This window comes from Bos javanicus, chromosome 14, assembly GCF_032452875.1.
Source record: "Bos javanicus breed banteng chromosome 14, ARS-OSU_banteng_1.0, whole genome shotgun sequence".
Lineage (NCBI taxonomy): Eukaryota > Metazoa > Chordata > Mammalia > Artiodactyla > Bovidae > Bos > Bos javanicus.
In genome coordinates, this window is record NC_083881.1 from 80,029,356 (window position 1) to 80,052,008 (window position 22,653).

The 22,653-nt window shown below is 38.0% G+C and overlaps 1 long non-coding RNA gene across 1 annotated transcript in view; it reads left to right on the forward strand.

The window, feature by feature from the left end:
• Positions 1-2,988: 2,988 nt before the first annotated feature.
• The window catches only part of LOC133260778 (uncharacterized), a 32,958-nt gene continuing 13,293 nt past the window's right edge, over positions 2,989-22,653 (forward strand). Inside the window, exon 1 of the long non-coding RNA XR_009740961.1 lies at positions 2,989-3,179. This is a non-coding gene — a long non-coding RNA (uncharacterized LOC133260778). The remainder of the gene's footprint in view (positions 3,180-22,653) is intronic.

A 22,653-nucleotide genomic window follows, 5' to 3' on the forward strand; every position in this document is an offset into this window, starting at 1 on the left:
GGTCTTGGGGATAATTGCTTTGATTTGACTCTAAAAGCAAAGGCATCAAGAACAAAAATAAGTAAATGGGGCTACAGCAAACTAAAAAGTGTTGTGCAGCAAAGGAAAAAGGAAGCCATAAATAAAAAGTAAAGGCAAGCCACTGAATGGGAGAAAATATTTCCAAACCATGTATCAAAAAAGAGATTAATATAAAAAACACACAAGGAACTTATACAATTTAATAGCAAGAAAAAAAACAGAATAATTAATTTAAAATAAGCAAAGGACTTGAATAGACAGTTTTGAAAGACATACAAATAGTCAGCAGTACATGAAACTGTGCTTAATATCACTAATCAGCAGAGAGAACAAATCAAGACCTCTATGTGTTAATACCTCACAACCATTAAGATGGTTATTCCCAAAAAATAAGAGATAGAAAGTAAGGGGATTCTGACAAAGGAGCCCTTATACAGTGTCGGTGGGAAATGAAACAAGTTTTACTATAACAAGTATATGAAAATGCCTTAAGAAATCAAGAAAGTAAAAATGGAGCTACTATCAGATCACATCAGATCAGTCGCTCAGTTGTGTCCGACTCTTTGCGACCCCATGAATCGCAGCACGCCAGGCCTCCCTGTCTATCACCAACTCCTGGAGTTCACTCAGACTCGAGTCCATCGAGTCAGTGACGCCATCCAGCCATCTCATCCTCTGTCGTCCCCTTCTCCTCTTGCCCCCAACCCCTCCCAGCATCAAAGTCTTTTCCAATGAGTCAACTCTTCACATGAGGTGGCTAAAGTACTGGAGTCTCAGCTTTATCATCATTCCTTTCAAAGAAATCCCAGGGCTGATCTCCTTCAGAATGGACTGCTTGGATCTCCTTGCAGTCCAAGGGACTCTCAAGAGTCTTCTCCAACACCACAGTTCAAAAGCATCAATTCTTCAGCACTCAGCCTTCTTCACAATCCAACTCTCACATCCATAAATGGCCACAGGAAAAACCATAGCCTTGACTAGATGGACCTTTGTTGGCAAAGTAATGTCTCTGCTTTTGAATATGCTATTTAGGTTAGTCATAACTTTCCTTCCAAGGAGTAAGCATCTTTTAATTTCATGGCTGCAGTCACCATCTGTAGTGATTTTGGAGCCCAGAAAAATAAAGTCTGACACTGTTTCCACTGTTTCCCCATCTATTTGCCATGAAGTGATGGGACCAGATGCCATGATCTTCGTTTTCTGAATGTTGAGCTTTAAGCCAACTTTTTCACTTTCTACTTTCACTTTTATCAGGAGGCTTTTTAGTTCGTCTTCACTTTCTGCCATAAGGGTGGTGTCATCTGCATATCTGAGGTTATTGATATTTCTCCCAGCAATCTTGATTCCAGCTTGTGTTTCTTCCAGTCCAGCGTTTCTCATAATGTACTCTGCATAGAAGTTAAATAAGCAGGGTGACAATATACAGCCTTGACGAACTCCTTTTCCTATTTGGAAACAGTCTTTTGTTCCATGTCCAGTTCTAACTGTTGCTTCCTGACCTGCATACAAATTTATCAAGAGGCAGATCAGGTGGTCTGGTATTCCCATCTCTTTCAGAATTTTCCAGTTTATTGTGATCCACACAGTCAAAGGCTTTGGCATAGTCAATAAAGCAGAAATAGATGCCTTTCTGGAACTCTCTTGCTTTTTCCATGATCCAGCGGATGTTGACAATTTGGTCTCTGGTTCCTCTGCCTTTTCTAAAACCAGCTTGAACATCTGGAAGTTCATGGTTCACATATTGCTGAAGCCTGGCTTGGAGAATTTTGAGCATTATTTTACTAGCATGTGAGATGAGTGCAATTGTGCGGTAGTTTGAACATTCTTTGGCATTGCCTTTCTTTGGGATTGGAATGAAAACTGACCTTTTCCAGTCCTGGGGCCACTGCTGAGTTCTGCAAATTTGCTGGCATATTGAGTGCAGCACTTTCACAGCATCATCTTTCAGAATTTGCAATAACTCAACTGGAATTCCATCACCTCCACTAGCTTTGTTCATAGTGATGCTTTCTAAGGCCCAGTTAACTTCACATTCCAGGGTATCTGGCTCTAGGTCAGTGATCACACTATAGAGTCTAGTAATCTCACACCTGGGTATTTATCCAAAGAAAACATAGACAGTAATTTGAAAAGATATATGCACAGCAAGGTTCACAGCAGCATTATTTATAATAGGTAATATTCAGAAGCAACCTTAGTATCCATCTACAATTGAATGGATAAAAAAGATAAGTTATGTGTGCATAGATATAGTTTATATAAAATATGCATGCTTACATATATATATATATAACATAGAATATAATATTATTCAGCCATAAAAAAGAATAACATTTTGCCATTTGCTGTAAGATGAATGGACCTGTAGAGTTTACACGGGTGAAATAATACAGATAAAGAGAAATGTCAGACAGAAGAAGACAAATACTGTTTGTTTTCACTTCCATGCAGAACCTAAAAATAACAAGATAGAAACAGACTCACAGTTACAGAAAATAAACTATTAGTTACCACAGGGGATGAGTCAGAGGCAGGAATGATACAGGTGCAATGGATTAAGAGGTACAACTTGAAGTTATAAAATAAGTCACAGAGATGTACTGTATAGCAGAGGTAATATAGTCAATATTTCAATACTTAGTATGCTATACAATCTATAAAAATATCAAGTCAGTATGCTATTGGCGGCAGAGAGCAAGTTAGCCAAGATGGCGCATCCGCCAAAATCCGCTGGACATTTTGTGAAGCATGTGAAGCACGTGAAGAATGATTAACTGCGGAGGCATGCGGAGCACTGCGCATGCGCATCCCGAGCACTGCGCATGCGCATCCCGAGCCCGCGGCTGGTCCTTAGTTACTTTGCGCAGGCGGAAACGGCAGCTCCAACTCTGTGTTAGTCTGTGTCGTCAGGCGCGAGAGGAGAGAACTGTGGCGCAGCTGCTGTGTCAGCCGGGAGAGAGTGTTGCCATGGTGCCGTGCCAGACAGAAGGGGAGAAGCATGTCTGCAGTTCCCTGGCTCTTGGGGTCTTCTTCCAGCCTCTCAGCTCGCGCCACGGCGACCCTGGGTTCAGTGCAGACAATGTGAACAGCGATGTAATGGTCATAGTCAGTAGGATAAAGAGCAGTACAGTTATATACCTGAAGTTAACGTAAATATTGTAAGTCAACTATATTTCAGTACACAAAAATTTTAATTTGCTAAAGGTTAAACCTTATGTTAATTATCCTTACCACAAAATAAGCAAACACAACGCGACAGAAATTCTTGAGGTGATTGATATGTCTATTGGCTTGATTATAATAATGGTATCATAGGTGTATGTGTATGTCTAAACTTATGAAATGGTACACAGTAAATACGTGCAGTTTATATGCATAAATTGTGCCTCAATTCAGATATAAAAGTCATAATTGGAAAAAATCAAAATACGGAAATCTGAAATATAACAAATGAAATATCTAAAAATCTAATCAGATGAAAAATCCCATAATATTGGTGCAACTAAGTAGATATTCGCAGACATAGGAATTTAAGGTCAGTTCAGTTCAATTCGGTTGCTCAGTGGTGTCCCACTCTTTGCAACCCCATGAACTGCAGCACACCAGGCCTCCCTGTCCATGACCAACTCCCGGAGTTTACTCAAACTCATGTCCATTGAGTGGGTGATGCCATCCAACCATCTCATTCTCTGTCATCCCCTGCTTCTCCCGCCTTCAATCTTTCCCAGCATCAGGTGGCCAAAGGATTGAAGTTTCACCTTCAGCATCAGTTCTTCCATTGAAAATTCAGGACTGATTTCCTTTAGGATGGACTGACTGGTTGGATCTCCTTGCAGTCCAAAGGACTCTCAAGAGTCTTCTCCAACATCACATTTCAAAAACATAAATTCTAAAGTGCTCAGCTTTCTTTATAGTCCAACTGTCACATCTATATATGACTACTGGAATGCTGTCTAGGTTGGTCATAACTTTTCTTCCAAGGAACAAGTGTCTTTTAATTTCATGGCTGCAGTCAACATCTGCAGTGATTTTGGAGCCCCCCAAAATAAAGTCTGTCACTGTTAAGAATTAAATCAAATAATGTTTGCATACAGCTAATAATAAAACCTCAAAATATACCAGATCAAATTCAGGGAACTAAAAGCTTAAAGAAATAAATACATAATTATACCACAAAAGATTAAAAAAAAAAAAAACCTCTAATAGCAACTTCTGAAAAAGCAGGAAAAAATAAGTATATAAATATTTGAAAATATTGAACAGTATTTTCTTAACTAATTTGTAGTGAACACTTTATCTAGGAGCTGTGAAATTCAAAACTTTCCAAGTATACCTGCACCATTTACCTAACTTGACCATGAAATGTATTATAAGTCAAACTTCAACAATTAAAACCATATTGGTTACCCTCTCAGGCAAAAGAGGTGCTAGGCTATAATTCATGTACAATAAGATACCTATTAAAAGTCCTTATTTACAGTGAGTCAATATGCATCTAAGCATGCCAGGGATCCAAGAAATGTAATGAAAGTAGAATATTTTTTCAAAAGAATGATAATGAAAATTTAAATGTTTCAATTTTATGATTGCAGTACTATTGCTCTTAGAGAATAACCTATGACCTTAAATGGGAGATGGCAATGGCACCCCACTCCAGTACTGTTGCCCGGAAAATCCCATGGACAGAAGAGCCCGGTAGGCTGCAGTCCATGGGGTCGCTAAGAGTCAGACATGACTGAGCGACTTCACTTTCACTTTCCACTTTCATGCATTGGAGAAGGAAATGGCAACCCACTCCAGTGTTCTTGCCTGGAGAATCCCATGGACGGAGAAACCTGGTGGGCTGCAGTCCATGGGGTCGCACAGAGTCGGACACGACTGAAGCGACTTAGCGGCAGCAGTAGCATGACCTTAAATGCACACAGATAAAAAAGGAAAAGCTGAAAAATAAAACATTTGAGCTTTATATATCAAAAAAGGGGAATGACAAATACAAAGTATAAGAAATTGAATAAAAGAGAGACAGAAATTATTGTAATAGCAATTGAACATTAAAAAAAAATTGCTCCTTGAAAAAAATGGATATGAGGAATAAACTTCTTGCTACTATCAGGGGAAAAAGAGAAAGAAAATTATATAACAGGAGTTAAAGCAGAGACATTACTAAAGATTTTGCTAATGCTGTAAAGTATGTAACAGCTTCCCAGGTGCCTTAATGGTAAAGAATCCGTCTGCCAATGCAGGAGAAGCAAGGGACACAGTTTCAATCCCTGGGTCAGGAAGATCCCCTGGGGGAGGAAATGACAACCTACTCCAGTATTCTTGCCTGAGAAATCCCATGGACAGAGGAGCCTGGCAAATTGCAGTCCATGGGGTCGCAAAGAGTCAGGCATGACTGAACACTCACGAGGTAAAGAACATGAAAAAATATAGTGAAGAACTTTATACTAATACATTTACAAATTTAAATAGAATGGGCAAACTTCCAGAAGAAATAAATTTGCCGAAATAATAGTAAGTAAAAAATGTGACTATTTCTAAATCTATTAAGAAATGTACTTAATTAGCTCCTCACACTCAAATAAATCTCCAGGCCTAGATAACTTTGTCTAGTTATGCTGTTGGTGTTGTTGTTTAGTCACTAAATCATGTCCAGCTTCTTTTGATCCCATGGACTGTAGCCCTCCATATCCCATTGTCCATGGGATTTCCCAAGAAAGAATACTTTATCAATGTTACTCCAAACATATAAAAAGGAAGTAACAGGAGAATCATGCAAATTTCTCAGTAAAGAGAGAATGAACCAACATGTCTAAACTTGAAAACAAGAATTTCCAGGTCAGTTTCATTCATGAACATAAATGCATATATCCTAAATGAAATGATTATTAAACCTACTCCTGCTGCTGCTGTTAAGTCGCCTCAGTCGTGTCCAACTCTTTGCGACCCCATGGACTGCAGCCTGCCAGGCTCCTCTGTCCATGGGATTTTCCTAGCAAGAGTACTGGAGCGGGGTGCCATTGCCTTCTCCGTAAACCTACTCCAGTATAGATAAAAAATATGTACATATAATATGCCATCATTTAAGTAGATTTTTTCTGTTAATGCAAGTCTGGGCTATTTTTCAAAATTCAACTGCTAAAACTTAACATATCACCAGAATCCATATGATTTTCCATTATTATTTGGTAAAATTCAAAATCTATATTAATAAAAATTATGGTAATAACATATTTCTAGGAGGCAAATAAATTCCCTAGTTTCTTAAGTATTTTGTACATGAACACAGAGAAAACATACTTAATGATGTGATATCATGGTGTTTCATGATATAATGTTGAGATACCAAAGTCAGTTTTGCTGAGTTAGAAACAGTATAATCACCATTTTTATTCAACCCTGCATATACTTTATATGTTATTCAATACTGCATCTAGCATATATGTTGGGAAAATCAAACAGAAGATGTGCAAGATCCGATTAAATATCTATAAACCGTTACTGAGAAATAAATTAAATGACACTTGAATTAATATATGTAACATATTAGAACTCCAATGTAAACATATGAAATAGTGTCAAAATAATCAATCTATAATTTATCATTATGTCATATTTCAAATGTGAAGTATGGTATATTAACAATTATGCTAGGACAACAGAGTAAATTTTGAATGTCCCATGCAAGCCTGGGTATATGGTCATGAACTATCTAGATTAAATTAATTTCCATTCAGAAATACAGCAAGAAGTTTTGTAGAAATTGACATAATAATCCCACAATTTATATGAAAGTATAAAATCCAAACAAAGCAAGACAATCCTAAAGAAGAACAAAATTTGAGAATTTGCATAGTAGTTCGAGGTTTATTGCAAACTCTAGTAATTAGGGTGATGGAGTATTAACACAAATATTAAGAAAGTAGGAAATGGAAGAAAATAGTGACTAGAAACAAAATCACCTATATATGCACACTTGCTTGCTTTCTGAAAAGTTGAAAATGTAGTAATAAGGGAATTGGCACTTTTTTCAATAACCATAAGCAATTGCATATCTATATAAAGTCTATCATTTTGACTCATATTTCATACTAATTGAATTGCAAATCTAATTTTGAAAGCTACAACAATAAAAATTATAATAGATAACACAGGAGCTTTCATGATCTTGTGGTAGGAAGTATTTCTTAAGTAGGAAATAAAAAACACTCATAGAAACATTCACATTAAATTAGGGCTACATTAAAATTAAAAGATTGTGTTTATGAAAATAAAAATTTCAGAAAGTGAAAAGGTCAGCCACAGAGCAGAAAAATGTGTTTGGCAAATACACTAGTTTCATATACAGAACATACAGAGAACTTCATTAAATTAACAAGTCAACACACATAAAACTGTGAAATTCAATGTCAACTTCACAGAAAATCACATGGATAATGCACATATGAAAAGATACCTAATATACTGTATTAGTCATGAAAGAAATGCAAATTAAAACCATAATGAGATACTACTCCACATCCACCAGGAAGACTATTTTTTTAAATAGTCAGAAAATAGTAAATTATTTTCAGAAACAGAAGGAAATCAAAGTTATTTTTTGTAATAAATATAACATATTAAAAGCTCTTCAGAAAGTAATTGTGCATTATCATTGGACATGAACATGCCCTATAAGTTAGCAATTCCACTTCCATGAGAACCCCATTTCAATATATATATGACTGGACTGCTGCTGCTGCCAAGTCGCTTCAGTCCTGTCTGACTCTGTGTGACCCTGTGGACTGCAGCCCACCAGGCTTCTCCGTCCCTGGGATTCTCCAGGCAAGAACACTGGAGTGGGTTGCCATTTCCTTCTCCAGGAATATATATGACTATGTATAATATACATTTAATATATTTTTTCATATGTGATAAAGCATGTAGCTATATGTATAATTACATACATTATGCATATTTTACTTATATAGGTATATATGTAACATGTACCTGTAGTCACAGGCACAATATTTATAATATCGATGAAATGGAAATAATATAGAATTTTAATTTGTTGCATATTCATAAAGTGGAATATTTCATAACAATAAAAATTGACACACTACTCCATACATAACTTACAGAAATTTCATAAACACATTCAAATGAATATTGTCAGTCTAAAAAGTACACATACTCTATAATTTCATCTATGTAAAGCATAAATGCCAGCTAAATTAATATATGGCCATGTAACTCATTAAAAATTTAAACTTAGGATGGTGACAATTGAGAAAAAAACAATACAGTCTTCTGAAAGCAATTGAGATTTTATCTGTGTATTTATGGAGTGGCTTCAAAGGAGTATTCTTTGTAAAAATTTACTAAATATTTTTCCACACTACACTTTAGTAAAATAATTTTTTAAATTTACGTAAAAGGTAAAATATGATTCTTGCCCCATGGGCAATTGCCAACATTTACTGGATCATAGAGGAAGCAAGGGAATTCCAGAAAAACATCTATTTCTGCATCATTGACTACACTAAAGCCTTTGACTGTGTGAATCACAGCAAATAGTGAAAAATTCTTAATGAGACGTGAATACTAGATCACCTTACCTGTCTGCTGAGAAACGTATATGTAGGTCAAGAAGCAGCCATGAGAACCAGACATGGAACACAGACTGGTTCAAAATTGGAGAAGGAGTATGACAAGACTGTGTACTGTCACCCTGCTTATTGAAATTCCATGCAGAATACATTATGTGAAATGCTGGGCTGGATGAATCACAAGCCGGATCCCAGACTGCTGAGAGGAATATCAACAATCTCAGATACGCAGATGATACCACTCTAATGGCAGAAAATGTAAAGGAACTAAAGCGCCTCTTGATGAGGGTGAAAGAGGAGAGGGAAAAAAGCTGGCTTGAAACAACATTCAAAAAACTAACGTCATGGCATCTGGTCCCATCAGTCAGTTCAGTCGCCCAATTATGTCCAACTCTTTGCAACCCCATGGACCGCAGCACACCAGGCTCGCTGTCCATCGCCAACCCCCAGAGTTTACTCAAACTCATGTCCATTGAGTCAGTGATGCCCTCCCACCATATCATCCTCTGTCATCCCCTTCTCCTCCTGCCCTCAATCTTTCCCAGCATCAGGGTCTTTTCAGATGAGTCAGTTCTTCACATCAGGTGGCCAAAGGGTTGGATTTTCAGCTCAGCATCAGTCCTTTCAATGAATATTCAGGATTGATTTCCTCTAGGATGGACTGGTTAGATCTCCTTGTAGCCCAAGGAACTGTCTGGTCCCATCACTTCGTGGAAAATAGAAGGGCTAAAAGTGGAAGCAGTGACAGATTTTCTTTTCTTGGTCTCCAAAATCACTGCAGATGTGACTGCAGCCATGAAAATAAAAGATGCTTGCTACTTGGAAGGAAAGCTACAACAAATCTAGACACCATATTATAAAGCTGAGACATCATGATGCCAACAAAGGCCCGTATAGTCAAAGCTACGGATTTTCCAGTAGTCATGTATACATGACTGTTGAGAGTTGTACCGTAAAAAAGGCTGAGTACTGAAGAATTGATGCTTTTGAGTTGTGGTGCTGGAGAAGATTCTTGAGAGTTCCTTGGACACAAAGAGATCAAACCAATCAATCCTAAAGGAAATCAACCCAAAATATCCATTGGAAGGATTGATTTTGAAGCTGAAACTCCAGTACTTTGGCCACATGATGTGAAGGACTGACTCACTGGAAAAGACCCTGATGATGAGAAAGATGGAGAGAAGGAAGTGAAGGGGATAGCTAAGGACCAGAGGGTTGGATGGCATCCCCGACTCAATGAACATGAGTTTGAGCAAACTCCAGGAGATAGTGAAGGACAGGGAAGCCTGGTGTGAGGCAGTCCATGGAGTGACAAAGAGGCAGACACGACTTAGCAACTGAGCAACAACAACATGCCCCAAAGTAATTTAGGCACCTAAAGGTCTCTGTTAGAAGAATAATGCTATCACCAAAGTTAATTTTTAATGTTTAGTAGCTCACAGACCGGACACGAGTGAGCGACTTCACTTCACTTTCACTCTTCACTTTCATGCATTGGAGAAGGAAATGGCAAGCCACTCCAGTGTTCCTGCCTGGGGAATGCGAGGGATGGGGGAGCCTGGTGGGCTGTCATCTCTGGGGTCACACAGAGTCGGACATGACTTAAGCGACTTAGCAGCAGCAGCAGCAGCTCACAGATACTTGTCTAAACACTTTTCATCTACTATTTTCTTCAGCAGTTTATGAGGTAGACACCATGCATTTTACATGGAGAGCAACTGAGGCCAGAAGGATTTAGTGACCTGTACCCTCGTCCAAGGTAAGGACCAGCGGCTGTGCTTTGCTGGAGCAGCCGTGAAGAGATACCCCACACCCAAGGTAAGAGAAACCCAAGTAAGACGGTAGGTGTTGCAAGAGGGCATCAGAGGGCAGACACACTGAAACCATACTCACAGAAAACTAGTCAATCTAATCACACTAGGTCCACAGCCTTGTCTAACTCAAGGAAACTAAGCCATGCCCATGGGGAACCCGAGATGGGCAGGTCATCGTGGAGAAATCTGACAGAACGTGGTCCACTGGGGAAGGGAATGGCAAACCACTTCAGTATTCTTGCCTTAAGAACCCCATAAACAGTATGAAAAGGCAAAATGATAGGATACTGAAAGAGGAACTCCCCAGGTCAGTAGGGGCCCAATATGCTACTGGAGATCAGTGGAGAAATAACTCCAGAAAGAATGAAGGGATGGAGCCAAAGCAAAAAGAATACTCAGCTGTGGATGTGACTGGTGATAGAAGCAAGGTCCGACGCTGTAAAGAGCAATATTGCATAGGAACCTGGAATGTCAGGTCCATGAATCAAGGCAAATTGGAAGTGGTCAAACAAGAGATGGCAAGAGTGAATGTCGACATTCTAGGAATCAGCGAATTGAAATGGACTGGAATAGGTGAATTTAACTCAGATGACCATTATATCTACTACTGTGGGGAGGAATCCCTTAGAAGAAATGGAGTAGCCATCATGGTCAACAAAAGAGTTTGAAATGCAGTACTTGGATGCAATCTCAAAAATGACAGAATGATCTCTGTTTGTTTCCAAGGCAAACCATTCAATATCACAGTAATCCAAGTCTATGCCCCAACCAGTAACGCTGAAAAAGCTGAAGTTGAACGGTTCTATGAAGACCTACAAGAACTTTTAGAACTAACACCCAAAAAAGATGTCCTTTTCATTATAGGGGACTGGAATTCAAAAGTAGAACGTCAAGAAACACCTGAAGTAACAGGCAAATTTGGCCTTGGAATATGAAATGAAGCAGGGAAAAGACTAATAGAGTTTTGCCAAGAAAATGCACTGGTCATAACAAACACCCTTTTCCAACAACACAAGAGAAGACTCTATACATGGACATCACCAGATGGTCAACACCGAAATCAGATTGATTATATTCTTTGCAGCCGAAGATGGAGAAGCTCTATACAGTCAGCAAAAACAAAACCAGGAGCTGACTGTGGCTCAGATCATGAACTCCTTATTGCCAAATTCAGACTTAAATTTAAGAAAGTAGGGAAAACCACTAAACCATTCAGGTATGACCTAAATCAAAGCCCTTATGATTATAAAGTAGAAGTAAGAAATAGATTTAAGGGCCTGATGAACTACAGAATGAGGTTTGTGACATTGTACAGGAGACAGGGATCAAGACCATCCCCATGGAAAAGAAATGCAAAAAAGCAAAATGGCTGTCTGGGGAGGCCTTACAAATGGCTGTGAAAAGAAGAGAAGCAAAAAGCAAAGGAGAAAAGGAAAGATATAAGCATCTGAATACAGAGTTCCAAAGACTAGCAAGAAGAGATAAGAAAGCCTTCTTCATTGATCAATGCAAAGAAATAGAGGAAAACAACAGAATGGGAAAGACTAGAGATCTCTTCAAGAAAATTAGAAATACCAAGAAAATATTTCATGCAAAGAGAGGCTCCATAAAGGACAGAAATGGTATGGACCTAAGAGAAGCAGAAGATATTAAGAAGAGATGACAAGAATACACAGAAGAACTATACAAAAAATATCTACATGACACAGATAATCACTATGGTGTGATCACTGACCTAGAGCCAGACATCCTGGAATGTGAAGTCAAGGGAGCCTTAGAAAGCATCACTACGAACAAAGCTAGTGGAGGTGATGGAATTCCAGTGGAGCTATTTCGAATCCTGAAAGATGATGCTGTGAAAATGCTGCACTCAATATGCCAGCAAATTTGGAAAACTCAGCAGTGGCCACAGGACTGGAAAAGTTAAGTTTTCATTCCAATCCCAAAGAAAGGCAATGCCAAAGAATGCTCAAACTACCACACAATTGCACTCATCTCACACGCTAGTATGTAATGCTCAAAATTCTCCAAGCCAGGCTTCAGCAATATGTGAACCGTGAACTTCCTGATGTTCAAGCTGGTTTTAGAAAAGGCAGAGGAACCAAAGATCAAATGGCCAACATCCGCTGGATCATGGAAAAAGCAAGAGAGTTCCAGAAAAACATCCACTTCTGCTTTATTGACTATGCCAAAGACTTTGACTGTGTGGATCACAATCAACTGTGGAAAGTTCTGAAAGAGACGGGAATACCAGACCACCTGACCTGCCTCTTAAGAAATCTGTATGCAGGTCAGTTAGAACTGGACATGGAACAACTGACTAGTTCCAAATAGGAAAAGGAGTACGTCAAGGCTGTATATTGTCACCTTGCTTATTTAACTTCTATGCAGAGTACATCATGAGAAACACTGGACTGGAAGAAGCACAAGCTGGTATCACAATTGCCGGGAGAAATATCAATAATCCCAGATATGCAGATGACACCACTCTTATGGCAGAAAGTGAAGAGGAACTAAAAAGCCTCCTGGTGAAAGTGAAAGTGGAGAGTGAAAAAGTTGGCTTAAAGCTCAACGTTCAGAAAACGAAGATCATGGCATCCGGTCCCATCACTTCATGGGAAACAGATGGGGAAACAGTGGAAACAGTGTCAGACTTTGTTTTTTAGGGCTTCAAAATCACTGCAGATGGTGACTGCAGCCATGAAATTAAAAGACGCTTACTCCTTGGAAGGAAAGTTATGACCAACCTAGATAGCATATTCAAAAGCAGAGACATTACTTTGCCAACAAAGGTCCGTCTAGTCAAGGCCATGGTTTTTCCTGTGGTCATGTATGGATGTGAGAGTTGGACTGTGAAGAAGGCTGAGCACTGAAGAATTGATGCTTTTGAACTGTGGTGTTGGAGAAGACTCTTGAGAGTCCCTTGGACTGCAAGGAGATCCAACCAGTCCATTCTGAAGGAGATTAGGTAAATATATTGAAAGGAGCCCTCTCTACTTCTAAGGGACTTTCTCTCTCTCCTAAGTCTTATTGGTGAGTGGAATGGGGATGGGAAGAAGAAAACTCATATTAGGACTTCTCTGGTGGCTCAGTGGCAAAAATTTGCCTGCCAGTTTAGAGACACCAGAGCTGGGATGATCCTCTGGAACAGGAAATGGTAACCCAGTCTGGTATTCTTGCCTGTCGATTTACCAGGCGTGGACAGAGGAGCCAGGCGTGCTGCTGTCCATGGGGGCACCGAAGAGTCAGACATGACTTACTGAGTAAACAGCAACAATCATATTAAGGTTGGATGATTATAGTTGGAGAAAATATTTGCTGCCTATCCTTGTTTTATTGTTTGTACAATAAATTATCCTCCATATTAGGGATTAGCAAGTAGGTTTTTCTTTTGTTTCTTATTTTTAAAATAGTTTCTGCTTTCATCAGTGCCATAATTTCTTTCCCCCCAAATGTATTATTTGCTGTAGATCTTTAATTCTTTTTAACTGAAAAATATAAATCAGTGTATAATGAAATATTATGTTTTGCATGTGTATATTCATAACTCTCCATCATTAACTGGAAGTAATTTTAAAATGCAGTGGTCAACATTTTAAATATTTTAAAGTATGACTAATTATGACACACATAATTCATTAAATGACTCAGGGTTATTATGTCACATTCTTAAAATGCTTCTTTGTACTTTTGAAAATCACTCCACTTGAAATAATAATAATTGTAGCTTTGATTTTTGAAACTTCATATTCTCCCTCTGCTACTGATTAGCATTATATGCTAAAAGACCTTTTGACTTAAAGCAGTAAAAAAATATGTTAAATAATGAAAAGCGCTGCCATAGTGATTTTTCTTTCTCTTCGCTCTGAGTTGTCACATTGCACTTTTGTTTAATCCTTATGTCACTTGAAGTACTGAATGTTTCATTCTACTTCAGAAGGAAACTCACTAAAAGATATTTCTGAAAAGGTTAGTCCTAGAACCCCCAAGGAGATTTCATGCTAACAGGATACATTCAATTCTTTGCCTTTTTCCTACCATGCAGAGTTTTATATAGATAGATAGATAGATAGATAGATAGATCACAATTGACCAGAAAAGTTCACCTGTACCAAGATCTGCCTACATGTAATGTATAGTTTGTATGGTTTTTGGATATTATCATTAAATTAAAAAAATTCATTAGAAGTGTTCAAATGAATGAAAATGTATTACTCTGCTTTTTTAAGGTTCTGTATTTATATTTTCAGACATTCTTGTTTAAAAATTCATTAAAAATGTATCATTCCCTGGAATAAAATGCTGTACTTTAGATGTAAGACCTGTCTGGTCACTAGCAACTTAATTTGAGGTCAATGAAATTTGAGGTCAATGTAATAAAAATACAAACCTAATTTGACGAGTATAGCAGATCAATTTTTTTTGCCTATATAATTCTCCCTTTTGAGAAAAAAAAAGGGGAGAAAGCACTATTAAGAAATCAAAAACTAAGCTTCTCAATTCTAAGATCAGATACAAAACGCAAGGTGTACAATTTTCATTAAATAGGCAACTCAATTTTCATATTCCCCTGTGGCTCAGCTGGTAAAGAATCCACCTGCATTGTGGGACACCTGGGTTTGATCCCTGGGTTGGGAAGATCCCCTGGAGAAGGGAAAGCCTACCCACTCCAGTATTCTGGCCTGGAGAATTCCATGGACTATAAAGTCTACGGGATCGCAAAGAGTCAGACACTTATGAGCGACTTTCACAAATAACAGAAGACCATACAAAAGACACATCAGTTTGTACTACAGTTGAATACATGCACAGTGATCAGACTGGACATCTACGTTACCACTTGTAAATCATAATAAATGGTTTTGTCCATCTACACGTGATTTCATGATAAATGAGGGCAGATTTTAACAAACTGCAAAGCAGAATGAAACAATATAAATGTCTAATTGTATAAAATTAAAGGTGGTTAAATTCTAAATTAAAACACCTAAAGCTTTACACCTAATCTAACATTGAGTAAGGGCTCAAGCAATTGACTCAAGGTTCCGTCAATTCCTGGAGCTTCCCACGTGGCTCACAGTAAGGAGTCTGCCTGAAATGTAAGAGAATCAGATTTGATCCTTGAGTTGGAAAGATTCCCTAACCACTCCAGTGTTCTTGCCTGGAGAATTCCATGAACAGAGGAGCCTGGAGGGCTACAGTCCGCCAGGGGGTTGCAAAGAGTCAGACATGACAGAACAACTAACTCTTTCACTTTCCTTCAGGTTCTATCACTTAAAATAGTTTTAGAAGATAATTATTCATGAATATCTCCTGTTTTTGCGTCCCACGTCACTGCCATCTGCAAGTCTTATGAAGAAGACACTTGCTCTCTTTCATTTTAGACAATGTCTTCAGGGATATTTGTTTCAATAAGAAGTCTTAAAGTGACTCATCCAAGGAAGAAAAAGGTGGGGGATGTTCCATGTGCAATTGAAAAGAATGTGTACTCTCACATTTGGATGGAATGATCTGTGTACATAACTATTAGTCCCATATGCTTTGATGTGTCATTTAAGGCGGGGATGTTCCATGTGCAATTGAAAAGAATGTGTACTCTGACATTTGGATGGAATGATCTGTGTACATAACTATTAATCCCATATGATTTGATGTGTCACTTAAGGCCAGTGTTGTCTTGTTGTCTTTCAGTCTGGATGATCTGTTTATTGATGTAAATAAGAAGCATCACAAGGAATAAAGCTAGTGGAGGTGATGGAATTCCAGTTGAGCTATTTCAAATCCTAAAAGATGATGCTGTTGAAGTGCTGCCAGTAAATTTGGAAAACTCAGCAGGAGCCACAGGACTGGAAAATTCAGTTTTCATTCCAATCCTCCCAAAAAGAGCAAAGCCAAAGAATGCTCAAATTGCTCTACAATTGCACTCATTTCACATGCTCTCAATACTATGCTCAAAATACTTCAATATAGGCTTCAGCGGTACATGAACTGAGAACTTCCAGATGTATAAGGTGAATTTAGAAAAGGCAGAGGAATCCAGAGAGCAAATTGCCAACATCCGTTGGATCACAGAAAAAGCAAAGGAATGACGAAACACCTACTTCTACTTCATTGACTACACTAAAGCCTTTAACTGTGTGGATCACAACAAATTGTGGGAAATTCTTCAAGAGATGAGAATACCAGACCACCTTACCTGCCTCCTGAGAAACCTGTATGCAGGTCAAGAAGCAACAGTTAGGACCAGAGATAGAAAATGGACTGGTTCCAAATCAGGAAAGGAGTACATCAAGGCTGTATCCATCACCCTGCTTATTCAACTTTTACACAGAGTACATCATGAGAAATGCTGGGTTAGATGAAGCACAAGCTGGAATCAGGATTGCCAGGAGGAATATCAACAGCTTCAGATATGGAGATGACACCACTTCAATGGCAGAAAGTGAAGAAGAATTAAAGAGCCTCTTGATGAAGGTGAAAGGGGACAGTGAAAAAGCTGGCTTAAAACTCAGCATTCAAAAAGCTAAGATCATAGCATCCGGTCCCATCACTTCATCACAAATAGATGAGCAGAAAGTGGCTCCTTTGTCCATGGGATTCTCCAGGCAAGAATACTGGCGTGGGTAGTCGTTCCTTCTCCAGGGGATCTTCCTGACTTGGGGATCAAACCCAGGTTTCCTGCATTGCAGGCAGATTCTTTACCATCTGAGCCACAGGGAAGCCCCAGATTTCAAGTGAACAACATAGTAACTTAACAATCAAGTATATTATGAAATGATTACTATCGTAAATCTTGTCACCATACAAAATCATTGCAGTATTATTAACTATTTACCCTATGAAAGTGAAAGTGAAGTCACTCAGTCGTGTCCGACTCTCTGCGACTCCATGGACTGTAGCCCACCAGGCTCCTCTGTCCATGGGATTTTCCAGGCAATAGTACTAGAGTGGATTGCTATTTCCTTCTCCAGGGGATCTTCCCGACCCAGGGATCGAACCCGGGTCTCCTGCATTGTAGACAGACGTCCTATGCTGTATAGCAAATCCACATGACTTATTTTATAACTAAAAGTTTGTGACTCCTAATCCCTTTCACCTCTTCCACCCAATCTTTCACTCTCCCTTCCTCTGGCACCTACCAGGTTGCACTAATTAAGTCTGGTTTTGTTTTGTTTTTAAAACATGAAATTTTAGTTTTACATGCCTCACAAATGAGTTGGTCATCTGAAATTACAATTTTGCAGGCCCATCTATCAGCTTTATCCTAAATCAATGTTTTAAATTTTCTACAACTTACATTTAGTATTTTGGGAAAAAATCCAAATGACATCATTTTAATTAATTTTTGACATTATTGTTTTTTTAAATCTACTTTTGCAAATAGTGACCCTTCTGCTTCAGATCCTGTCTTATCATTGCTTAACTGCTAGTAACTTTTAAAGTCTTAGTTTAGTATTATTCATTTTGAGAATTATTTTCTAATTTCTCACATGAATTAACCATTTATCTAAGTAACAAACACTAATTGAGGAATAAAATATGCGCTTGTAGTTTTTCTAGACAATAAAGCTAGAGTGAAGGCAAAGAAGAATGTATTTAATCAATGAGTTATGCTATGCAAACACCAAGGCCCCTGAGGCGCTTACACACTCGTGTGAAGAGCCAGAACACTAACATGGAACTTCGCACTAATCTAATCTTGGTTTCTGAATCTGATCAAAGTAAAATAAAGTAATGTGATAGTGACTTCTAGGTGGTGGAGGTGTTGAAAAAAAAAGTTAAAAGTAGAAGTACGAGACAGTGAAAAAGGCCTGATATAGGAACATGTGTGGTATGTCCAAGGACAGAAAGAACTGTTTGAGATTAGTTAAAATTAATCTTGGCATTTTGGACAAAATGCAAAAAGAGGAGCAGGCAGACAAGAGGGAGGAAAATGAATGGACCGTCAGCATTGCTAATCATCAGATGAATGCAGATTAAAAAAACACCTTACATGTCAGTCTATCATCAAAAAAATCATAAATAATAAATGTTGGCAAAGATGTGGAGAAAAGGGAACCTTTCTACACTCTTCTTGGGAGTATAAGTCAGTGCAGTCACTGTGAAAAAAGTATGGAGTTTCCTGAAAATATTAAACTACAATTTGATCCAGCAATTCCACTGTGGTTGTATGTCCAGAGAAAATGAAAGCACTAATTTGAGGAACTACATGCACCTCAATGTTCATAAGAGTATTATAACAACTGCCAGGTATGGGAGCAACTTAAGCTCCTGCAACGGATGGATGAATAAGATGTGGTGTATATATAGAACACATCTTTTTGTGCACATGTATGCATATACGCGTATATATATATATATAATGATAAAATATTAGTCATAACAAGTAATGAAATATTGCCACTTGAAACAATGTAGATGGACCTAGAGAGTATTATACTTAATATTATACTTAGCAAAATAAGTCAGAGAAAGACAAATACTGTATGATTTAACTTAAAAGTAGAGCCTTTAAAAATGCAAATTATCATATATGTTAAAACAGATATTGACTCACAGATATAGAAAACAAACTAGTGAATAGAATAAAGTGAATGTGGCAAGTTAGAAATATGGGATTAAGAAATATAAACTATTAGTGCTATGTATAAGATAAATATGCAACAAGCATGTATTATACAGTCAGTTCAGTCTCTCAGTTGTGTCCTACTCTTTGCGACCCCATGGACTGCAGCATGCCAGGCCTCCCTGTCCATCACCAACTCCCAGAGCTTACTCAAACCCTTGTTGGTGATGCCATCCAACCATCCCATCCTCTGTCATACCCTTCTCCTCCCACCTTCAATCTTTCCCAGCATCAGGGTCTTTTCAAATGAGTCAGCTCTTCACATCAGGTGGCCAAAGGATTGGACTTTCAGCTTCAACATCAGTCCTTCTAATGAATATTCAGGACTGATTTCCTTTAGGATTGACTGGTTGGACCTCCTTGCACTCCAAGGGACTCTCAAGAGTCTTCTCCAACACCACAGTTCAAAAGCATCAATTCTTCTGCACTCAGCTTTCTTTATAGTCCAACTCTCACATCATACATGACCACTGGAAAAACCATAGCCTTGACTAGATGGACCTTTGTTGGCAAAGTAATGTCTCTTATTTTTAATATGCTGTCAAGGTTGGTCATAGTTTTGCTTCGAAGGAGCAAGCATCTTCTAATTTCATGGCTGCAGTCACCATCTGCAGTGATTTTGGAGCCAAAAAAAGTAGTCTCTCACTGTTTCCACTGTTTCCCCATCTATTTCCCGTGAAGTGATGGGACCAGATGCCATGATCTTAGTTTTCTGAAATGTTGAGCTTTAAGCCAACTTTTCCACTCTCCTCTTTCACTTTCATCAAGAGGCTCTTTAGTTCTTTACTTTCTGCCATAAGGGTGGTGTCATCTGCATATCTAAAGTTATTGATATTTCTCCTGGGAATCCAGCCTGTGCTTCATCCAGCTCAGCATTTCTCATGATACACCCTGCATATAAGTTAAATAAACAGGGTGTCAATATGCAGCCTTGATGTACTCCTTTTCCAATTTGGAACCAGTCTGATGTTCCATGTCCAGTTCTGACTCTTGTTTCTTGACCTGCATACAGATTTGTCAGCAGGCAGGTCAGGTATCTGGTATTCCCATCTCTTGAAGAATTTTCCACAGTTTATTGTGATCCACACAGTCAAAGGCTTTGGCATAGTCAATAAAGCAGAAGTAGATGTTTTTCTGGTACTCTCCTGTTTTTTGATGACCCAACAGATGTTGGCACTTTGATCTCTGGTTCCTCTGCCTTTTCTAAATCCAGCTTGAACATCTGAAAGTTCATGGTTCACATACTGTTGAAGCCTGGCTTGGAGAATTTTGAGTATTACTTTGCTAGTGCGTGAGATAAGTGCAATTGTGCGGTAGTTTAAACATTCTTTGGCACTGCCTTTCTTTGGGATTGGGATGAAAACTGAACTCTTCTAGTCCTGTGGCCCCTGCTAAATTTCCCAGATTTGCTGGCATGCTGAGTGCAGCACTTTCACAGGATCATCTTTTAGGATTTGAAATAGCTCAACTGGAATTCCATCACCTCCACTAGCTTTGTTCATAGTGATGCTTTCTAAGGCCTACTTGACTTCACATTCCAGGATGTCTGACTCTAGGTGAATGATCACACCATCATGATTATCTTGATCTTGAAGATGTTTTTTGGATAGTTTTTCTGTGTATTCTTGACACCTCTTCTTAATATCTTCTGCTTCTGTTGGGTCCATACAATTTCTGTCCTTTATCGAGCCCATCTTTGCATGAAATGTTCCCTTGGTATTTCTAATTTTCTTGAAGAGATCTCTAGTCTTTCCCATTCTATTTTTTCCTCTATATCTTTGCATTGATCTGAGGAGGGCTTTCATATCTCTCCTTGCTATTCTTTTTAACTCTGCATTCAAATGGGTATATCTTTCCTTTTCTCCTTTGCCTTTCACTTCTCTTCCTTTCACAGCTATTTGTAAGGCCTCCTCAGACAACCTTTTTGCCTTTTTGCATTTCTCTTTCTTGGGGATGGTATATTATACAGTCCAGGGTAATAAAGCCATTATTTTGAAATAACTTTAAGCATAATTATAAAAATGCTGAGTTAATATGTTGTACATCTCAAACTAAAATGGTATAGTATTATAAATCAATTATTCTTGAATAAAAATACAAACCCTATCACAGATGATAAATTCCATCTCAATTAGCTACTTATCAGTTCACTAAAAGTGCTGGTTTTGAAGTGACACTCATATGTCAGGAACATGGCAGAGTATATCTTTGGATATGATGTTTACATTTACTAAATTCCTTACTGTTATAATTTAATAGATACATCCAATAATGTAATTATCATGGGTACCACAAAATACCTCTCCTATACTCCTTCAGAAAAGTTTTTAGATATAGAGAATTTGAAGTGCAGATTATTGCTGGCTAAAACTGACAGATATAAGCATTCTATTAAAATCTCTTTGATTAAATGCTATTTTCTATAATACATGTACTCATTTATTACCCTATCTGAGGATCATTTTTAAAGTTAAATCTAGGATAATCATATTATGTCTTCTGGAAGACAACTTGAGAAAATAAGTGAAGGTTGTATTTAGATTTTTAACATTACAAGTGGTCATAGAAATAATCTAGTCACAGTTCTTATTTAATAGGTACACCGTGTGGTCTAGAGATGCTAAATAACTTTACAAAGAGTATACATCCAGTTGTGTTAGACAGCAAAGAATCTAATTTACTAGCCTTACTCTCCATCTCTATTAGTTTATTTCCAAAATATCAGAGTAGACTACAATTGCTATTATTGTATGACCTCTGCTACCCTTCTTTTAAGAAGCACAGTGATACTTTCTTGTTTACTTTGAATTTCCAGTACCTAAAAAGGTGTCTTGAACCTAGTAAGTGCCCAATAAATGATGATAAACAATTAGTGAAAGAAGGAATGAACAAAAAGAAATGATATAATGTGGCTGTAAAACATCCAAAAGTCAAGGACGATATGTCATTTCTGCGTGTAAGATTCTAGTTACTGATATTTTCCTTTTGTATGAAATCTATTTCTTTTTCATTACTGTATAATATAAATTATTAAACTTGCTTAGCTTAATTAGGAACACAATTTAATTTTAACCCAAACTGATGATCCTTCAGTTAATATTTTGCCTGAAATTGGGTTCTATTTGAATGTGGGTAATTGAATTTCTTTACTTCAAACTTCTGCAGTGCACTTCCTTCTACTCAATACTAAAGCTTTTTAGAGAAAAAAAAACCTTTAAACATGTGCATATAAGGTCACATTTGTGTCACAATCCAAAAGAGTCACATGTCTATTTATGAAGGAGATGCTCAAATGACCCATTTTGAAAAAAGCTGAACATCATTTTGACTGATTAAAAGTAATGAGAAGCAAATGAAGTGCTTTGTGGTAACGATGAGCTATTTAAATGTGATGGAGACGACTGTGGACTCTCAGATGAGATGGAAATACACACACCAAACTCTTCACACCATGATGTGTGTGTGTGTAAAGAAAGACAGCAACACAGGCACGGCACACTCGGGGAGTCTGTCAGTCAAGTGATGAGATAATTCAAGAAATGGATGCTGCATTCTGTAAAGATGAGATCAGTAGACAGAATTCTGCTCTGATTTGATAAAC